At 35.5% G+C, this 22328-nt stretch overlaps 1 non-coding gene across 1 annotated transcript; it reads left to right on the top strand.

Moving 5' to 3' along the window:
* The first annotated feature begins 13944 nt into the window (after window positions 1–13944).
* LOC131171646 (small nucleolar RNA R71) lies at window positions 13945–14051 on the top strand. The gene has a single exon (XR_009142304.1). It is a non-coding gene; the product is annotated as a small nucleolar RNA R71 (small nucleolar RNA).
* The last annotated feature ends 8277 nt before the right edge of the window (window positions 14052–22328 follow it).

Below are 22328 nucleotides of genomic sequence, written 5' to 3'. Positions count from 1 at the left end.
AAATATTTAAATATTGTGATTTGAAATTGTTTTCGATTCACACTTGGCGTGGCAATATTACTATGTTCCTCCTCCATTTATGGGGTGAGTATGACTATATTCCTCCCTCTTTGACTTGCCAGTCTGAGGTGAGTATGGATGAGTATTCATTATCTAGCTAGCCACCTTCCTCACGGATTTCGATTTGTGGGGTGAGTATTCCTTGTCGTAGTGTACAACACGGCATGTTTAGAAAATTTGTGTTATGATCTAAGTTGTGTTATTGATTGGCAACACTGTGTTATTAAATTGTTTGATCAAATTTGTGTTATATGAACTTTGAAAATTGTGACATGAAATTGTGAATTATTTGAATTGTAAATTCTTAATAAAAGTTTTATATATTGCATTTTAAATTGTTATTGTGCACCACTGAGTAAATTTTACTCAGCGATAGCTTTTTTATTACTGTCGCAGATAAACAGATAGATAAAATAGCAGAGTAGGCTGCTTGTGACTTCGCATTGGGATTTTGCCCGGTATATTGAGTATACTATTTCCTTATAAATATTATTATAATGTATGTAAACTATAAGTATATATTGTACTTGGTCTTGAGCAGTTGTAAAATAAAGTTATAAATTATTTTGGTCTGTCAAAATGTTGTATTAAAATTCTCTTATTTTAGCTTTTGAAATACTCATTTATTTTGCACTTTATTTTTTGGAATTGCTGAATTGAGTTTGAACTGTGTTGAGGACATTAATTTGAGTTGAGCAATATTGGAATTTGGGATTGAACAAATATATTGGAAGTGATTTTTACAAGTTTTTGAAGAATTATTTTGTTCTAAATACAGACGGCACTCTGCCATAATTTTTATAGAAATTATTGATACTTCAGATCTGTTATTTGATTTCACTTCAATTAAAAAAAAAAATAAATTTAACACCTATCAAACGTGCTCCCCACTGTAAAAAGAAATAAGAAAAGGTTTAAAATCCCTTGTAGTGTATTTAATGGGTTATCAGTAGACGAAGTTTGGTAATTCATTAGGTATACTACGGGATCATGTTATGCCTTATGGAGGGGTAAGGTGTGGCATATTTTTGTGGTATTAGAGCAAGTTTTTAAATTCTATTTTGACCTGTAATTTGAATATTCTTTCTTCATAGTACAACTGCTCAATGTCATGGTTTGATACATACAGTAGATACATTATAAATATGCACTAACGGGAGGAAATCTCCTTGTGTTATTTGTTCAGGAGGTACAATATCCTCTAATTGACTATGGAAGAAGGGCACCGTTTAGTTGATCAATCAGCAGAGGATAAGATGCAAGGGGAAACCCCAGCCCTTCAAAATGTGAGTGGATTAGCTGCACCAACCCCCTTAATACCACAGTTTCCTGCTCAATTTGCTTAGCAGATGGGTGCGATGTTGAAACAGATGGTTGGTAACATGCCCAATCAAGCCCCACTGCAGACACCAGTAGTACAACCATAGCCTTCAGCTAGGCAGTACGACAAGCTAATTAAGTATGGGCCTATTGAGTTTAAGGGGACAGTGGATCCGCTAGAGGCAGAACAATGGTTGGAAAGGATGGAAAGAGTTTTTAGGAAGCTGTACTGCATCGATGAGCTGAAGTTTGAATACTCAGTCTCACTTCTACAAGGGGATGCATATGACTGGTGGAAAACCATTCCCCACAGTTTGGTGAAATCCCCAGTGCTGATATGGGATGACTTTCTTAGAGAGTTCAGACAAAAATATATCCCAGATGCCTATGTAGACTAGAAGCTACAGGAGTTCTTAAGCCTGAAGCAAAGGAACAGAATAGTGGCAGAATATGAGAGAAACTTCTCTCGATTGAGTCATTATGCAGGAAGCCTACTTACCACTCCTAGAGATAGATGTAAACGTTTTGAGGCTGAGTTAAGGCCTAGTCTAAGAATGTAAGTTGTGGGGTTCCGACACCAGAATTTCTCAGAGCTAATATCGCAAGCCTTGGAACTGGAAAGAATTGAGAATGAAGAAACAGTTAAAAAGGGTACAAAAGAAAAAGAGAAAATTAGAAAGACTACTGATCAAGTTCACGATCTTTGGGTCGGAAGAGAAAGCACTTTGGAGGATCTAGCTCATGCGAATCGGGTAGAGATAAATCTTTTGGACAGAAACCACCCCGATCGGATTAGCAAACTCAGCAGAAACCTAGAAATGTGTTGTCGGATCGACTTTGTGAAACTTATGGTAAACCACATAGTGGGGTATGTTATAGAGCCATAGGAGCATGTTTTAATTGTGATGAGACTGGTCATTTTGCTAAAGATTGTATAAATCCACGCCGTTTTGGATCATTTACTACACCAGAGGGATCAGCCCAAGTTTCTACCCCAAAGAGTTCACCATCAGTTAGTAGAGGCAGAGGTAGAGGTAGGGGTAGTACACTTGGAAGTCAAAGTACTATGAATCAGCCAGAACAAGGTGATGCTCTAGCAAGAGTATACACTATGCGACAGAGGGAAGAGGCTGAGACTTTTGACATTGTTGCTGGTACTTTCTCAATTTTTAACTAAGATATATATATGTATTATTTGACCCAGGGTCTGCATACTTTTATGTTAGTGCCAGCATTGTTTGCCTTCCTGTTGTCCCTCGTATAAAAATAAATTTTGATATGTTAGTGACTAGTCTTTTTGGAATTAGTTTTGGAAGAGTTTGCTAGCAAAAGACATTTCCTAGAATATGATAAATTATTGAAAATCGATAAATAAAAGAGTTATGGAAGTAAAAATTTGAACAGTTGGTTCAGATGTAACAAAGAAATGTTACAAATATGAGTAAGATTGTTGATTAGAATGGTCAGCAGACCAATGATTAGATAAATAATTTTAACATGACCTTAATGGTCATTCAATAAGGGAACATGAATCAAAATATTATACAAAATAATAGTAAGAAAAGATTAGTGCTATATAAATAAATTAAATGTTATATTAGATTGTTAAAAGTCTTACACAAACTTAAAGGAAAGAAGATTATACAATTCTATAGAAAAGAGAAAAACTAAGTTCTCACTCCATAGGATCACACAAGGTCCTAGAAAGAGTGAATTCCTTAGCACACAAAATTGCTTACCTCTAAAAAGGTGAAATGAATTTAAATTCAACATATGATGGGGAAACTCATAAAGATCTTAGTACATGAGGTGAAGCAGTTGAGAAATAAATGTATACATTTGGTTAAGGTGTTATGGACCATCATTCAGGCCAGGAAGTTACTTAGGAATGAGAGGAGGATATGAGGAGGTAGCACCCATAGTTGTTTAGAGACTAAAATCAAGTAAAATTTCGAGACGAAATTTATTTTAAGGGGGAGAGAATTGTAACACTCCTATATTCAGTAGTGCACTCTACTGTTCTGGTGACCGGTGTCTGTTCAGACAGCTAGAATAGCTGGAACTACACTTAAATAATAGTGAGGAGACATAAAATAATGAAATACAATAGAGGAAAATACAAGAAAAACAAAGGAAAAATAAGAGCAATAAAATGTTATTAAGTTAAACGAGCCAAAAATCCTAGCGATGGGTGAACGCACTGGGAAGTTGTAGCGAGGACCGTTGACTAGCCCTGGACCGCAGGAAACCCTGGGAAATATTTCTGGAACTTAGATAAACATCTATTGTGGTATGATTGACTTAGAAAATGTCGAAGAAATTTAATTAGTTAGTACAAAGAAAAACAAAAAATCGAGAAACCAACAAAAATCGATTATTCTGAAACATCGAGAATAAACCGAATAGGGGCATTTTGGTCAATTAACACCCCGAGATGACTTTTGACCTAAATGTCCATTAAAAATAAGTGATATTATACATTGAAAATGTCATGAATATAACAAATGTGGTACATAATGTAAATAGTGAAAGAATTGTGGCATAATTACAAATTAAGAAACTTTTGGATTAATTAATTCATTAAGTAAGTTTAGTGCTCCACCAACTTCAAATTAAGGGACTTATATAAGCCATTTGGGACAGAAAATGTCATCATCTTCAACCTCTCAATATTCAGTCGAAAACAATTCTCCAAAGAAACTCCATTGACGTCCAAGCTTCAAGCTCCATGCATCCATGATCCAACCATAAAAACCTCAAGTCTTCTTCATTAAAGTTGGAGTATACACCTTGGGCAGCATTTTGGGAGCAAAAAGGGAGAGATTTGAAGAGGTTTGACAAGTTCCACTTGAGGTACATGTCCAATTTTCTTTCATTTCTTTGTTAAAGTTTGTGTTAGTGTTGAGAGGAGTTGATTTATGGAAGAAATTGGAAGAATTGATGAGTTAGGGAGGTGTTCCATTTTTGACAGCCCTCATGTCCATGGGAGAATGAATTATTTCTTCATGTATTTGGTGATTTGAGGTGTTGATTTAAGTGCTTAAATGTATAAGAGTTAGTTACCATGTATATAGTTTGAATTGCAACTGTGTGAGTTGACATTGGAAGCTTGATGTATATGTGTAATTTGGGCAGCCTTATGGTGAAGTTGGAAGTGTTTAATTTCATGGAATGGTTTGTTAAATTATGGTATTGAAGGTGGAAGAACATGTATATAATTTATTAGTGAATATATATGTAATTTGGTGGTGGAAGTTATATGTAATATTTGGAAGTGTTATGTGTATACATTGTTATAAATGGTTATTTTAGAGTTGTATTTGGTGTATTGAGAATTTGTACATTCTACCCAAATTGAACAAAATGTGATATGATGAATGGTTATGGTATGATACAAATGCAAAATTAGGTTTGGGAAGTGAATTTATAGCAAGTTGAATGTGTGATTGGTTGGCGTTTTAGAAATGTGTTTAAGGGCAGTATACAATTGAGCTTATAATCTTATTTGTGTGACCCCAATTGGTATGAGGACAATTGAAGGTAAAACTAGACTCAATAGGGACCAACTTTCATGTAGAAAGCTTGTCCAAATTCTGCCTGGAAGTGACCTAAAAGAATGACCTAATTCGGAATTGAAACTTTGAGAACCCAGAAATTGACCATTTAACAGTAGCCATTCATTTGGCTATAACTCACTCAAAACAGGTCCAAATGACCTAAAATTTATATCGTTAGAAAGCTTAGGCATAGGGCTACAACTTTGGTTAAGATCACCAAATCCATAAATGACCATAAGCAAGTCAAAATGCTTGCATAAGTTCGGGTATAAAAACTGCCAGAATTGAATTTGACCTAAAATTAACCAAATTTTGTACCAAAGATGCAATCTATTCAGCTTTGGTAAATTGACCATATCTTGGTCTATACAACTCAGAATGACCTGAAATCAGTGCTAAAATGTCAATAAGACATAAACCTACAATATTGTTCTTTTTGACCAAGACCCAAAAACAAAGAGAAATAAGTCAATTAGCTAGGTCAAAGTAGTGCATCAAAACTAAAAAATTACAATAAAATGCAATAAGTTTTAAAATAAAATTTGTATCATATACCAACACTAAAGGACTATAAAATGTGACATATTAGTAACATTAAAATTAATTCACCTAGTGAGTATTAAAGGTCAACATTATATGTTGACTAATGAAATGAATTGAAGGGAATAGTACCAAGAAAATTTAGATATTTGATTTTATTGTTAGAAACAATTTAACAAAGTACTGAAACACTTTAAATTGTGTGTTTAGTTGAAAAGGATATTGAAAAGCATAAGGAACATTAAGTCAAGGCTTAGAGGCGACTCAAATCAAGTCTGTGCACAATACTTTTTATATTCACTGCTTTTACTAGAAAATTTATTTAGAGAAATGAGTTATGAATAATTTTTTATTATTTGGCTTTGGAAATTTTATTTGGAAATTATTGTGTTGCCTACTTTGTAAATGGAAATTTTGAGATAAAATGTGATTTGTGAAATATTGTGATTTAAAATTGTTTTTTATTCACACTTGGCATGGCAATATCACTATGTTCCTCCTCGATTTATGGGGCGAGTATGACTATATTCCTCCCTCTTTGACTTAACAGTCTAAGGTGAGTATGGATGAGTATTCATTATCTAGCTAGCCACCTCCCTCACTAATTTCGATTTATGGGGTGAGTGTGCCTTGTCGTGGTATACAACACGGCATGTTTAGAAAATTTGTGTCATGACCTAAGTTGTGTTATTGATTAGCAACACTGTGTTATTAAATTGTTTGATCAAATTTGTGTTATATAAACTTTGAAAATTGTGACATGAAATTGTGAATTATTTGAATTGTAAATTATTAATAAAAGTTTTATGTACCGCATTTTAAATTGTTATTATGCACCACTGAGTAAATTTTACTCAGAGATAGCTTTTCATTGCTATCGCAGGTAGACAGATAGATAAAGCAGTAGAGTGGGCTGCTTGTGACTTCGCATTGGGATTTTGCCGGGTATATTGAGTATACCATTTCCTTGTAAATATTATTGTAATGTATGTGAACTGTATATACATATTGTACTTGGTCTTGAGCAGTTGTAAAATAAAGTTGTAAATTATTTTGGCCTGTCAAAATGTTGTATCATAATTCTCTTATTTTAGCTTTTGAAATACTCAGTTATTTTGCACTTTATTTTTTGGAATTGCTGAATTGAGTTTGAACTGTGTTGAGGACACTGATTTGAGTTTAGCCATATTGGAGTTTGGGATTGAACAAATATATTGGAAGTACTTTTTACAGGTTTTTGAAGAACTGTTTTGCTCTAAATATAGACGACACTCTATCGAAATTTTTACAAAAACTATTGATACTCCATATCTATTATTTGATTTCACTTCAATTAAAAAAAAAAAAAAAATTTTAACACCTGTCAAAAGTGCTCACCACTGTAAAAAGAAATAAGAAAAGGTTTAAAATCTCTTGTAGTGTATTTAATGGGTTATCAGTAGATGAAGTTTGGTAATTCATTAGGTATACTATGAGATCATGTTATGCCTTACGGAGGGGTAAGGTGTAACACAGGATGCTCTAGATGTCAACAAGGTACGTTCCTCCTTTACAACACATTTGTGCATGCATTGGTGGATCCAAGATCCACCCATTCATATATTTGCATCAAGCTACCCGTAGAAAGGGTGATACAAGTAGAGGAGAGTGACCAAGACATTCTAGTCACTAATCCACTAGGCCACAGTGTGATAGTGAATAAGATATATAAAGGTTGCCCATTGAGGATTCAAGGGAAAGAGTTCTTGGCAGACCTAATTGAACTGCCCTTCCATGAGTTTGACGTGATTTTGGGAATGGACTGGTTGTCATATCATTAGGCAATAGTGGATTGTAAATTGAAGAGAATCTCTCTGAAAACTGCTGAGAATAAAGAGATAACAGTTGTGGGTGAAAGGACAAATTTCTTGTCCAATGTCATCTCAGCCACAGTTGCAAGGAAATGGATGAGAAAAGGCTGTGAAGCCTATTTGGTACATGTGGTTAACACTAAGCAGGGTAAGCTTGACCTGTCTGACATACCCACAGTAAGTGACTTCCTTGAGGTATTCCCAAAGGAATTGCCTGGTTTGTGACTAGAAAGGGAAGTTGAATTTGCTATTGAAATTATGCAGTGCATACTCAATTTCAATTGCTCCTTATAGGATGGCACCTACTAAATTGAAAGAGTTGAAAATCGATTCTGCAGAGTCTTTGGATAACGGTTTCATACACCCCAGTGTGTTACCGTAGGGAGCTTCGGTGTTGTTTATAAAGAAGAAGGATGGGACACTGAGATTGTGTATTTACTACTGGCAGTTGAACAAAGTGACAGTGAAGAATAAGTATCTGTTGCCTAGAATTGATGATCTGTTTGATCAGTTGAAGGAAGCAAGCGTATTTTCTAAAATTGATCTCAAATCAGGATATCATCAGCTAAGGGTTAAGGATGCAGATGTGCCTAAGATTGCATTCAGGACCCGGTATAGGCATTATGAATTCTTGGTGATACCTTTTGGGTTAACAAATACACCAGCAGCTTTCATGGACCTTAAGAACCGCATTTTCCATCCATACTTAGATCGGTTTGTAGTGGTCTTCATTGATGACATCCTGGTGTATTCCAAGGATAAAGCAGAACATGATGAGCATTTGAGGATCATTTTGTAGACTCAGAGAGAGAAGAAGTTATATGTTAAGTTATCCAAGTGTGACTTTTGGTTGAGTGAGATTTACTTCCTTGGACACATAGTATCAGCTGATGGGATTAGAGTGGATCCCAAGAAGATAGAAGCCGTGATGGAATGGAAGCCTCCTAGAAATGCAACTGAGGTCAGAAGTTTCTTGGGGCTAGCTGGGTATTACAGAAGATTTGTGAAGGGGTTTTCTCTAATAACTACTCTAATGACCAAGTTGCCACACAAGAATGTAAAATTCAACTGGAATGACAAATGTCAAGCCGCTTTGAGAAGCGAAAGCCATGTTGTGAGGCACCAGTGTTAACACAGCCAGTGTTGAGAAAGGACTTTGTGGTCTACAGTGATGCCTCACATAATGGATTAGGGTGTGTTCTCATGCAAGAGGGGAAAGTGGTCGCCTATGCTTCTAGGCCGCTAAGACCACATGTAAAGAACTACCCTACTCATGATCTGGAGTTAGCAGTGATTATCTTTGCATTAAAGATATGGAGGCATTATTTGTATAGTGAAAAGTGCTACATATACACAGACAACAAAAGTCTGAAATATTTGCCAACCCAGAAGGAGCTTAACCTTAGACAGAGGCGATGGATTGAGTTCCTGAAGCACTATGATTGTGTGATTGACTACCATCCTAGGAAGGCAAATGTAGTTGCTGATGCCTTAAGCAGAAAATCCATTGTAGCACTGAGATCTCTAAATGCCCAACTGTCCTTAGCTCATGATGGAGCTATTTTGGCTGAGTTACAAGTGAAGCCAAACCTACTACAACAGATACAGGATGGGCAGAAGGTAGATGAGAAATTAATGGCTGTTATGGGCAAAATCACTGAGGGAAAGGAGACTAACTATGAAATAAAAAAGAATGGGTGCTTGTACTATCAGGGAAGAGTGTGTACTAGATGATGAGGAATTGAAGACTAGTATCCTGAGAGAGGCACACCACAATGCTTATGCTATGCACCCAGGAAGCACAAAATTGTACTATCATCTGAAGCCTCACTACTGGTGGCCTAGTATAAAGAAGGACATAGCTGACTATGTAACTACATGCTTGATATGTCAGCAAGTCAAGGCAGAACATCAAGTTCCATTGGGTTTGTTACAGCCTATAAACACACCTAAATGGAAATGGGACTGGGTCACTATGGATTTTATAAGTGGTCTACCTCTCACTCAGAAGAAGCATGATGCAGTATGGGTGATAGTGGATAGGTAGACCAAGTCAGCACATTTTCTGCCAGTCAGAACTAACTACTCACTGGAAAAGCTAGCATAATTATATATCGGTGAGATAGACTGTATGGAATCTCACTTTCCATCATATCTGATAGAGACCCAAGGTTGACATCTAGATTTTAGAAGAAGTTGCAAGTCCATCATTCTGATAGAGACCCGAGGTTTACATCTAGATTCTGGGAGAAGATGCAAGAAGCCTTGGGCACACAACTCCATTTTAGCATGGCTTTTCATCCTCAGACGGATGGACAATCAAAATGAGTAATTCAGGTAAATTTTAATACTCATTGAGTTATTGCAAATAATAAATTGAAATGATAATAATAACATGAAATATGTGATAGGTCCTTGAGGTTATGCTGAGGAGTTGCCTCCCACTGGCAGAATTTACATACAATAATAGCTATCAAGCAAGTATTCAAATGGCTCCCTATGAAGCACTGTATGGGAGGAAGTGTGGAACACCAGTATGTTAGACTGAGTTGGGTGAAGATAAGCTCGTGGGACCAGACCTGGTAAAACAGACAGAGGAGATGGTGAAGCTAATAAAAGCCAACTTGAAAGTTGCCTCAGACCGACAGAAGTCTTATGCCGACTTGAAGAGAAAATACATTAAATATGAAGTTGGTGGTAAAGTGTTCCTCAAAGTATTACCTTGGAAGAAAGTACTGAGGTTTGGGAGAAAGGGTAAGTTAAGCCCTAGGTTCATAGGCCCGTATGAAGTTATTGAACGTGTGGGTCTAGTGGCTTATCGGCTAGCTTTCCCACCAGAGCTGGATAAGATCCACAATGTGTTCCACGTGTCAATATTGAGAAGATACTGCTCAAACCCTTTACATGTCATTTTCATAGAAGAGATTGAAGTACAATCAGATTTGACATGTAAAGAGGAACCCAGAAGGATCCTGGCTTAGAAAGTGAAGGAATTGAGAAACAAACGAATCCCATTGGTGAAAGTGCTTTGGAGGCACCACAATACTGAGGAGGCAACTTGGGAAAGTGAGGAGATGATGAGGCAATAGTTCCCTCAACTGTTTGCATTAGGTAAATTTTGAGGATAAGATTTTAATTAGAGGGGAAGAGTTGTAACACCCTCACTTTAGCTAGTCCATACATTTTACTGTTTTGATGACTAATGTCAGTGCGGACAACCAAAATTTCAAGAACTATATTTAGACTAGAATGAGGAGTCATAAATAGTCCAAATAATAACAAGAAAAATTAAGGAAAAATTTTAGAAATAAAATACATTAAGGTTAAATGAGCTGCGGTTTTAGCGATGAGTGATTGCACCGGGAAGTCACTACGTAGACAGTTGACAATCCCAGACCTGCGATGAACCCCAAGAAAGTTCTATTGAGATACAAATGACATTAAAAATAACAAAGAGAAAAATAAAAATTGAAGGAACCAATGGATCGAGGATTTAATTTGTATTACCAAAAAAGTGGGATTACAATCAAAAGAGGGGCATTTGAGTCATTTGGCACCTAGAGTTGACTTTTGACCTAATTGTTCATTAAAAATGAGTAGTATTAAATTTTGAAAATCCCATAAAAAATTAAATTTACATGTGTAAAGTAATTAAAGGAAATATGGGGAGTATTAATTGAAATATCAAAACCTTGATTATTAAAACAATTTAACCAAACTTAGTAGGATTATAAATAGCATAAAAAGACAAGGTTTTACCCATTCACTCCATCATCTTCATCCTAATTCTCTCATGGCTGAAATCTACTCTTCCATTTTTCCTCCATGGACGTTTCATGTAAGCTCTCAATCCTCTTCATCTTCAACATAAAATCACAAGCTTACTTTATTAAAGTTGATCCTTACACCTTAGGAAGTATATAGGCAACAAGAAAAAGAGGATTTGGTGAAGTTTTACAAGGTTGGAAAATTTTTGAATTAAGATTAGTGCTTAATCTTCCCACCTTTCTTTGTTAATTCTTGAATTAAGGTTAAATTGAGTTGATATGCTAAAAAAATTGAAGGAAATGATGAAGGGATAGTGAGCCTTGAATTTAGCAGCCATGAAAAGCATAGGATTTTGATTTATTTTTACATGTATATGATGATTAGTGAGGTTGATTAAGTAATTATATGTTGAGGAATGAATTTTCATATTAGAAAATTTATGGAATATGTAATGTTGACCTTGACCATTTGAATTAGGGTTTTGAATTGATTATTAGAAACTTGTGTAAATTGCTAGAAATTGACCAAATTGAGATTTGATTGATGATAATTAGAAGTGCCATGTATGTGATTTATAGTTTGGGAGATGGAGGAATGAAAATTGGAAGTGTTCTTTTGTGCAGGTTGAGTATTTATTGAGGGCAGTGTATGTTTTGAGCCATAAGTAAACTTGTGTGGCTCCAATCAGTATGAAGCTAATTAGAGGTAAAACTAGACCTAAAATCCACTAATTTTCATGTAGAAACTATGCCAAAATTTTGTCCAGAAAATGATCAATATGTTGCCCTAATCCGGACTACTAAATGAGAACCTAGAAAATTTTACCAAATGAATAGTTTTTTTTCATTTGGTCATATCTCACTGTAGACAAGTCCAAATGACCTGAAATTTATGCCATTGGAAAGCTTAGATATAGGGCTACAACTTTTGTACAAAACCCAAAGCCTAGAAATGCCATTAACCAATCCAAATTACTGGCCCAAGTTGAGATAAAAAATCTGTCCAATACCAAAATAGCCCAAAATTACTAGACATATGCAACCTGACCAGCTTTGGTAAAAAGACTATAACTTGGTCCACAGAACTCCAAATGACATGAAATTAGTGCCAAAATTTCAATATGACATAGACCTATAATATTTGTATTTTGACCAAAACCCAAAAATCAAGAGAAATAGGTCAATTGACTAGGTCAAATTAGTGCACAAATTTTGAAAATTTTCATAAGTGATAATTGACTCTAGCATAGTCTTTTTAATGATATCTCTCACTAGAAAACTTCAATTGAGATGTGTCATATAGTTTTAGAAATCTAAGTAACAGAACTCAAAATGTGGTATGTTAGTGTTATTAGAACTAACATACCTAGTGTTTATGAAAAGTCAACTTTTTGGTTGACTAATGAAATAAATAGTAACTATTCAATATAAAATATAAAGAATCATATAATTAACTTTGTAACATGCCCTAGTATGCCTAGTATGATTGGTTTGGATAGGATGGAATGGCAATAGGGTTTTGATAGCAGTATTGCATATGGCATTATGTAATTCTGTGATTTATGGCTTTTGTGGCCATTTTGTGATGCTTTTGGCCATTTTGATACACTTGATATACTCAGCCTTGTGCCCGATGATTACTACAGCTTATTAGTTATTCTATTGTGCACCTGGAGATACTTTGTGATCGATGGTGTGATGGCCTGAGGTATTTGGTACCCAGTGCCAGTTTACCCTATTATCCAGTCTGGTCAATTGCATAGGTTACTCGGACAACTAAATTAAGTTTTAATAAAAAGCACCAAATTGTTAATAATATTAATAATTACCAAAAATCTCAGTCTGCTCATAATCATAATATGAATTCTGCATATTTAATTATTTTATTTTATTTTTATTTTACATTGGCACCACTAAGCAGTATTGCTTAGCGCGTCGCTTTTGCCATGCATTGGTACTGGCGACACAGCTAGTGAGCCCAGCAGACCTCAGACCAGGTGATTAGTCAGATCTACACAGAGTCCAGAGTCACCTTTCATCTGCAGTGCACTTGGTAGGACATTAGGATTTTGTTTTGTATTTTGTACTTAGACTTTCACTATTGTCATGTACATTGTAAACTTATGAAATTTTATGTTAATGTAAATATTTTGTAAATTTTTGTTAATTATCAAAATTTGAGTATTTCTTCATGAAATTGAGATTGATTATAATATGAATGGAATTGTGAGGTTATATTGAAATATTGAGATTGATGAGAAATTTTGAGATTGTGTTGAGATAAATTGAGTTTGAGAAATTGAGTATTATATTGGAATTGCTTTTAACAGGTTCAGAAGAACTGTTTTTCTAAATTACAACTGGCACTCTATCGAATTTTCTGTAAAATTTGTGGAAACTCAAATTTATCAAAATTTGAAATAAAGGACATAAATGGTATGAGTTTTATATAAAGGCTATTTAAATAAATAAAATGAGTATAATAAAAATATGATAGGATAGAATAAGGTGCTCCGGTACTCCATGTGACATGCCTTGCTCGGCTACACTGTTGATGGGTAAGGGGTGTTACATACAACATTGGCCTGCATTTTATCAAGCCTCTCTGTGAGTTGGTCAAATTGAGCATTTATCATACTTAGGGCATCCACTTTTAGGATTCTTGCTATTCTCTTTGTGTTTCCCCTTTCATTTGACCACTCGTAGTTGTGACATGCGACCCTCTCCAGAAGTTCAAGTGCTTGATCTACTGTTTTTTCCATTAGGTCACCTTCTGCTGTTGAATCTATTGTGCTCCTTGTATTGGGCAATAGCCCATTATAGAAGTTCTGAACTAGGAGTCAATCTTCTATGCCATGTTGCGGGCATTCTCTCTGTAGGTCCTTATATCTCTCCCATGCATCATAGAGTGACTCACCTTCCCTTTGCCTAAAGGTGTTAAGTTCAACTCTTAACTTTGCAGTCTTTATAGGTGGGAAGTATCTTGCTAGAAAAGCTTGTGAGAGATCTTCCCAAGCGGTGAATGTTCTAACTGGTTGAGAAAGTAACCACTTCCTTGCTTTATCTCGAAGGGGAAATGGAAATGCTCTGAGTCTTATGGCTTGATCAGAGACCCTATTCATCTTGAATGTGTTACAAAGGGCAAGAAAGAACTAGAGGTGGTAGTGTGGATCTTCTGTTGGTGAACCCCCTTATTGGGTCTGTTGGATCATCTGGAGCCATACTGGTTTTAGTTCAAAATTGTTGGCATCCACTGTGGGTTTTATAACACTAGGTTAGAATCCTTGTAAGGAGGGAGCTCCGTAATCCTTCAAGAGTCTTAGCCTGTTGTTGTTATTGTTGGTCATATTTGGAATTTCTGGATTTCTTTAATCTTGTCCTTCACATTTCCTCTCCCTCCTGATAGTTCTTAGGGTTCTGTCTATCTCTGGATCCAAATCAAAGACTTCTTCCTCTGATCTTATTCTGGTCATGTACCAAACCAATCACTTAAGAAAGAATAAGAGAATAAAACAATTTAAACAAAATTAAACAATAAATGAAAATATCTAAATCAGCTAAATTACTTATCACCTAATATTACTAAAATTAAAATTCTCCGGCAATGGTGCCAAAAACTTGTTTGCTAGTTTTTCAACCACTGCAAGTGTACAGATTGCTAACAAGTAATAAAATGATGAGCAAAGTATCATTCCCACGAGGAATTTAGTTAGCAAGTACTAGGCTACACAGCAATTTTAACTATTTAGGCTACCGAATATAGATGGAGAATGAGTTAAACCTATTTTGGATGCTAAAAGTATATTTTGAATTAAACTATTTATAAAAGTAATTATAGAATTAAAATTTCACACTGCAACCTTACATTGGATTTTAACCTTGTCTATTCATCGGATTGAGGATAGTTTCCTTGATGGAAATTAATCCTAAAATATCCAGAGTCCTCTCTCAAGGCACTCAAGGTGTATTTTAATTAACCTAAACGCTACTTTCGTGGTGATTAAATTAATTAAAACCCTTTAAGATCTATGATTAGTTTTGGAACTCCACAAAGGTTATCAGCCTATCTCTAGGTCAGATTTCATAGGTTCAAGATCTCAATTTTCTAATATTAATCTTCACCTTTCAGTCCTTCAATTAATATCTGCAATCAATACTAAGTGGGTACCAACACATAACATGCGTTAAGATCACAAGAAATTAAATCAAAGAACTAAACTCAAATCCAATAAATGAAACTCAATATTTATCTATAATAACAATTGCAAGTGCTACTCTCCTAACTCCAGAATAAAGGAATTACTCACTCATGGTGAGTTTAACAAACATAAAGAAAATAAAATAAAAGAACATAAAGAGTCTGCTTAGAGAAATAGAACAAAAGAACCAAAAAGGAATGACTGCAATCTTGATCTTTGTGGAACTTCGACTGAGGATCTCCCTTCTGTGCTGATGTTCTACTCTTCAAGATGGCTACAGAGAATGCATGTATGAAAAGGTCAAAACCCTTCTGAAACTCTCCAAAAGGCTCTGCAAAAAGGTTGAACTAAAAAGAGAACTTCCCTTTTTTTGATGTCATTTTCTGCTTCTATTTATAATAGCTGGTCTAGGGTTAGGCCTTTAGAATCCTAAAAGCATTATGAGGCTATTTAGAGTGTGTAAACAAGAGCTATAATTCAGATTAGGAAACTGGCTGCCATATGATACACAGCCCCTGTGTCAATACATCGCCCAGGGCCATGTAACTTATTGGAGCTGAATGGTTGTGTCTTGCATTGGCACAGGAATTTACATGGGTTCGTGCTAGTTACACGGGTCTGGTTACACAACCCGTGTTCTTCTGTTCTTAAAAAATTCTTCAAGCCTGTGCTTGGTAGAGACTTACACGGGTCTCCATAGCTTACACAGGTTTGATTACACAACCCGTGTACTTTTATTTCTTCTTTGGCTCTCTGGCTTTCTTCTGGTAGTAGGTTACACGGGTCCGTGGCTTTGCTTACACGACCCATGTAATGTGTATTAGCAGCTTTTCTCAATCATTTGGCCTTTCTAAGTTTCCTTCCGCACTCCTTACCTTGGGACTTCACCCAAACACCTGAAATGATGCAGAAAACATGGAATTTAGAGCCTGGCAATGGAATTTACAGAAGTTAATGAGATTAATGGTTATGTATGAGATTAATATTCTAAATGCTATGAAATATTATATAAGTGTACTTAAAAATATTTATATAATACAAGTGTATCACCCGTTCATACCTGGAAGAATAGCAAAATGGCAGGTCATACTTTCTCAATATAACATTGTCTATATGACAAGAAAGGCAGTCAAAGGAAGTGTGATAATTGATCTCCTAGTTGAAAACCCATTCATTGATTATAAGGCTCTAGATTTCGAATTCTCAGATGAGTATATTAATGCAGTAGGCGATGATGTGGAGGAACTAGATGATGTGTGGGAAATGTATTTTGATGGAGCAATCAATTTATCCGACAATGTGATTGGAGCAATATTGGTAGCCCTAGATGGGAAACATTTCCCAATAGCTATTAAGCTATGATTTGCCTGCACTAATAATGCAGCAGAATATGAAACCTGCGTAAGTGGCTTATAGGCCGCTATTGAAATGAAGATAAGGAAATTAGAGGTGTATGGGGATTCAGCTCTGATCATTTACTAAGTTAAAGGGGAATGGCAAACTAAAGACCCGAAACTGATTCCGTATCAGAAATATCTCCTTAAACTAATCAAGAAATTTGAAGAGATTTCTTTCACTCACCTGAGCCATGACAAGAACTAATTTGCCGACGCCTTAGCTACTTTAGCTGTGATGACCCAGATGGAGGAAGGGCAGATAATGCAGTTATTACAAATTAAAGCAAGGAGTGAGCCATCATATTGCTTTATGATTGAAGAAGAAATAGACGGCAAACCCTGGTATCATGACATTTAGATGTACATAAAAATTAGAGAATACCCTCCTAGAGCAAGCAGAAATGAAAGAAGAATAATCAGAAGGTTAGCAATGGGAAACTTCCCCAGTGGAGAAATCTTATACAAAAGAAGCTCTAATGGTGAGTTATTAAGATGCATGAATGCGAAAGAAGCAAGGAGAATTCTTTTTGAAATCCATGAAGGGAACTGTACTACTCATAGCAATGGGTACATGATGGCAAAGCAAATCTCGAGGCGGGGTTACTTCTAGACCACTTTGGAAAAAGACTGCATTGAGTACTACCAGAAGTGTTACAAATGCCAAATTTATGCTGATCAGATAAATGTCCTGCCTCATTAGCTCTACAATCTTGTCTTACCATGGCCTTTTGCAATGTGGGGTATCGATGTAATCCGTCTAATTAATCCAAAAGCATCTAATGGACACAGGTTCATTTTGGTGGCCATCAATTACTTTACTAAATGGGTTGAAGCTACCTCATATGCTCATATCACTCAAAACACCTTTTAGAAATTCCTTAAGAATAATATTATCTGCCGGTATGGTCTTCCTGGTGAGATTGTCACTAACCATGCCAAGAATTTAAATGGTCTGAAGATTCAGAAGCCTAGTGATCAGTCCAAGATACGGCATCTTAAGTCATCACCTTACCAACCCCAGATGAATGGAGCTATAGAAGCTGCCAATAAAAATCTCAAGCAGATAATCGGGAAAATGACTATCACTTACAAAGATTGGCATGATAAGCTTTCCTTTGCCCTTCATGCCTATCGGACCACAATAAAGACGTCAACCGAGACAATTCCATATTCACTAGTCTATGGGATGGAAGCTGTTTTGCCAATAGAGGTGGAAATTCCTTCCTTAAGAATTTTAAAAGAGTTAGAATTAGATGAGACGAAATGGGTTTAATCAAGGTTAGATCAACTAAATTTGATGGATGAGAAAAGACTAACAGTAGTATGCCATGGGAAGTTGTACCAAAGAAGAATGGCTAAAGTATTCGATAAGAACGTACGCCCGCATGAATTCCAATTAGGAGATCTAGTTTTAAAGAAGATCCTCCCAAATCAAAGTGATTCCTAGGGCAAATGGTCACCAACTTATGAAGGGCCTTATGTTGTTAGAAAAGCATTTTCTGGCAGTGCACTGATCTTGACTCACAAGGATGGGAAAGAATTACTAAGGCCGGTGATTGCAGATACTATAAGAAGATATTATGCATAAAAAAAGGGGTAGGGGTGAAAACCCGAAAGGGAACTCCTAGCAAAATGAGAGAAAGAAGGCAAAAACCTATAAGGGTGCTTTCTGCAAAATGAGTGAAGGATGAAATTCCGGAAGGACGCCCTAAAAAAAAAACTGAGTTAAAACTCGAAAGGGAGCTTCTAGTCAGAGACAGTGAAGAAATAAGGAGGGTCTCAAGATCAAGGGATAATAAATTACACAAAACACTTTTCAGAAGATCACTTGCAATGCTGGCGATTGAGGGACTTCAAGTTAACTAAGGGCATTTGTGAGATTTATCTTTGTACCCTTTTCCATAAAATTGTACCTTCATTTCTTTGATCATAAAACCATAATATGATTATCTTCTTATACCGTGAATAAATTTGTGAATATCTCATCTACCTTGGTTCATGCGCTATTAATTTGTTGAAAGCTTTCTTATAAGATAAGAATTTAAACATTGGTAACTTCATATACTTTATTTTGAGATTTGCAGGAAGATTAAACAATTATCAGGCAACTGGTGCATCTAAGAGCTAGAACCCGAAAGGGCGCTCCTAGCAAAATGAGGGAAAGGAGGTGAAAACCCGCAAGGGCGCTTTCTGCAAAATGAGCAAAGGGTGAAAATTTGAAAGGACACCCTAAAAAAAAAAAAAAACTAGGAGTGAAAACCCAAAAGGGAACTTCTAGTCGGAAATGGTGAAGAAGCAAGGAAGGAGCTAAAAAGGTGCTGGGAGAGAATCATGGGCCAAGCCTTGAGACTCATTCTGACCTTTTTCATTAATCATTTATCTTCAGAATCTTGTTAAGTAAATTTTGCCTAGATGAACACTTTGCATCATATTTGCTTTATGAGCATTAAAAGTACATACGTAAAACTTATTTACAATAGTTGGTTAAGTCAGATCCAAGTTGATTTTAATTTCCTATTATTGAAGGAACGGAAGCGTGAAAAACACAAGTTTATACCATTGAATTCAAAAATTTTCACCTAGGGTCACATGCATCATGCAAGATTTATTTTTATCTATTTGATTTCAATGATAAACAACATATTAAAACTCTTTTAATATGTTTTTGGATTTGTATTTGCCATTTAAGATTTTAAAATTAATCATATTAATTTTAGAACCCTAGATTAAATCAAGAACGATTACACTAACCTCTTGATGCACTGCAGCGTGTCTGCGCCTTTGAGATTCGTTTTCAGGACACCAGATGTTGTCCCTCTAGCTTGTCCACACCAAGAACACCTATGGCAGCCCTTGAATAGCTTCTAAAGCTTTTTCTATTAATTAGAAAATCAAGTTCTTCCTTTTAAGAGATTAAAGATGTAAACAGGACACTAGAAACAATTTCTAGTGTTCTTAATTCAAGAGATTGATGGCTAATCTCTTTGAATTGATAAGAGATGAAGAAGAAGAGATAAAAACCCTCAAAGTGGCGTGACAAAGGAGTGTGGCTGCTGGTTGTATTTTATTTTCTCATAACAACACTTAAATAGCTAGGTTAACACATTAAACCCTTGCCACATGTCACCCTTTGATTAGCTCTAGGTTTAAGTGACCCAATCACATTGTGCCAAGTGTCAAACCTATATTTAATCTTGATTTTAATCATCTTACATGATTAAAAACATTTGGCAAGCTTATGTGTAATCCCATGTGTCACCATCTCATGGTGCCACGTGTCACACTACAAAATGACCAAAATGCCCCTGTGTCTTAATTTTGAGTTCTTAACCCAAAATAATTATTTTCTTCTTCTAATTAATTTATATCAAATATAAATTAATTAATTAATCTCTATTAATTAATTTCTCATTAATTAAATTCATATTTAAACACTTTAAATATAAATTTAACCTATATTATACATCCAATAATCTAGATTTGGTTTCAAGTCATGCTAGGGACTTTGCAATCTAATTGCAAACCAAACCTATTTAATTAATCAATTAAACTCTTTAATTAATTAATTAAATCATATTTAAATAGGTGATAACTTGTGTATGTGTGTGACTTACTAGGCTCATCACTAATTGGCAATGAGACATGATATCAACTCTTAATATCATCAGAACTCTTTCTTACCATAAATGATTTCTCTAAATCATTTTATGAACCTCATAGACCATGGTTAACACCTAGCATAGCATGCCATCGCCACCCAATTAGTAATAAGGTTTACCTTAAATGAATCTATAATCATATGTTACCATGCACTAGAATCTCTCTGTTACAAAATCCCAACTCAAGCTAGAGTCATGGTTTATGTCAAACTCCATTTGCTATGAATATTATGTTCTCTTTTAATTCCAGTTCTTGATTAAAAAGATTTTCTCATCAGAAACTCTTTTCTGAATAAATCTATCTGTCCTGGCTAGGAACTTGAAACATCAAGAACAATTAAATGAACATAGGATTTTATCTCTATTTACTTAGAGAAACAGATTCCATCTTGATCAACACCTACCTCCATATATAACTAGTAGGAGCCAACACATGCCCATATACCCATACAGTACAAGTATGAGAGCGATCAAACTCAAACTACCTATATACAAGATAAGCTGTGCTATCTCAGTCTAAAGATTATATGCACGATATGATTTATGACAAAACATTGACAAGAGTAAACTCCATGTGCTTGTCATAAGTGTCACCGTTGACCTACTTATCATTTATAAGTGCCTATCATGTTTGTTATATGGCATGAGACTCACCATTCCATCTTATTTATATCTCATATAAATAACTTGGGAACAAACATGAATACAATCTTTCTGGATAAGTCATGTCCTTATTATGAAGTATCCTCGATTGTGAACCTATTTATGATACTTTGTGCTAGAAATATTGTCACTCATATTCTTAACAACTTAAGAATAATATTTCTAACAAAATATCAATGGACCTTTTCTATTACACATAAATATATTATATAAACAGAAAAGTGGAAATGCCATTTATTAATAAAAATATGTACAAGATACATACTAAATGATATGCTCTAGGGCATACTACTAACAATCTCCCACTAGCACTAGAGCCATTCATTACAATATCTTAGACCTATCTTCTCAAGATGTCGGTCTAACTGAGTCTGTGACATAGGCTTAGTGAATGGATCAGCAGGATTTTTCAGCTGATGTTATTTTTCTGCATGGCTATATTGCCTTGCCCAACTATATCTCTGATAATGTGGTAGCGCCTTTCTATGTGTTTGGATTTCTGGTGAGACCTTGGTTCCTTAGCCTGTATAACTGCTCCATTGTTGTCACAGTGTAATGGAACTGCTGACTCAATGGAAGGAACTCTTCGTAAGTTCATCACGAACTTCTTTATCCAAAGCGACTTCCTTTGCGACATCGATGCGAGAATATACTCGGCTTCTATAGTGGAATCTGCGATGCGTGCTCTGTTTGAAACTCTTCCAACCGATCGCACCTCCATTACAAATGAACACATATCCAGAGGTAGACTTTCTATCATCGATATCTGATTGGAAATCAGAATCAGTATAACCATCCAGTTGCAAGTCTCCACCTCCATAAATCAAGAATAAATCCTTAGTTCTTCTCAAGTACTTAGGGATATTCTTGTGACTATCGATGTTCCAAACTGGATTGGATTGATACCGCTAGTCAAACTAACGAGATATGCAATATCAGGCCTAGTACACAACATTGCATACATTAAACTTCCAATAGCCAAGCACATGGAATCCTTGCCATCTTATCTCTTTCTTCAGGTGTCTTTGGAGACATCTCTTTAGAAAGATGGATACCATGTCTCACTGGTAACAATCCTCTCTTGGAATCAAGCATGTTAAACCTTTTTAACACCTTTTCCAAGTAGAGACTTTGGGATAAACCAATTATTCGTTTTGCTCTATCTCTATAGATGCGAATCCCAAGAATATAGGTTGCCTCCCCTAAGTCTTTTCATGGAGAATGTATTTGACAACTATACCTTTATAGTCGTCAACATACCTGTGTCATTACCCATCAACAGTATGTCATCCACATATAAGACAAGGAAAGTGATA

The sequence above is a fragment of the Hevea brasiliensis genome, chromosome 12 (genome assembly GCF_030052815.1).
Source record: "Hevea brasiliensis isolate MT/VB/25A 57/8 chromosome 12, ASM3005281v1, whole genome shotgun sequence".
NCBI classification, from domain to species: Eukaryota; Viridiplantae; Streptophyta; class Magnoliopsida; order Malpighiales; family Euphorbiaceae; genus Hevea; species Hevea brasiliensis.
Note: the sequence above shows the minus strand (reverse complement) of the source record. Positions and strands in the feature narration are given on the sequence as shown.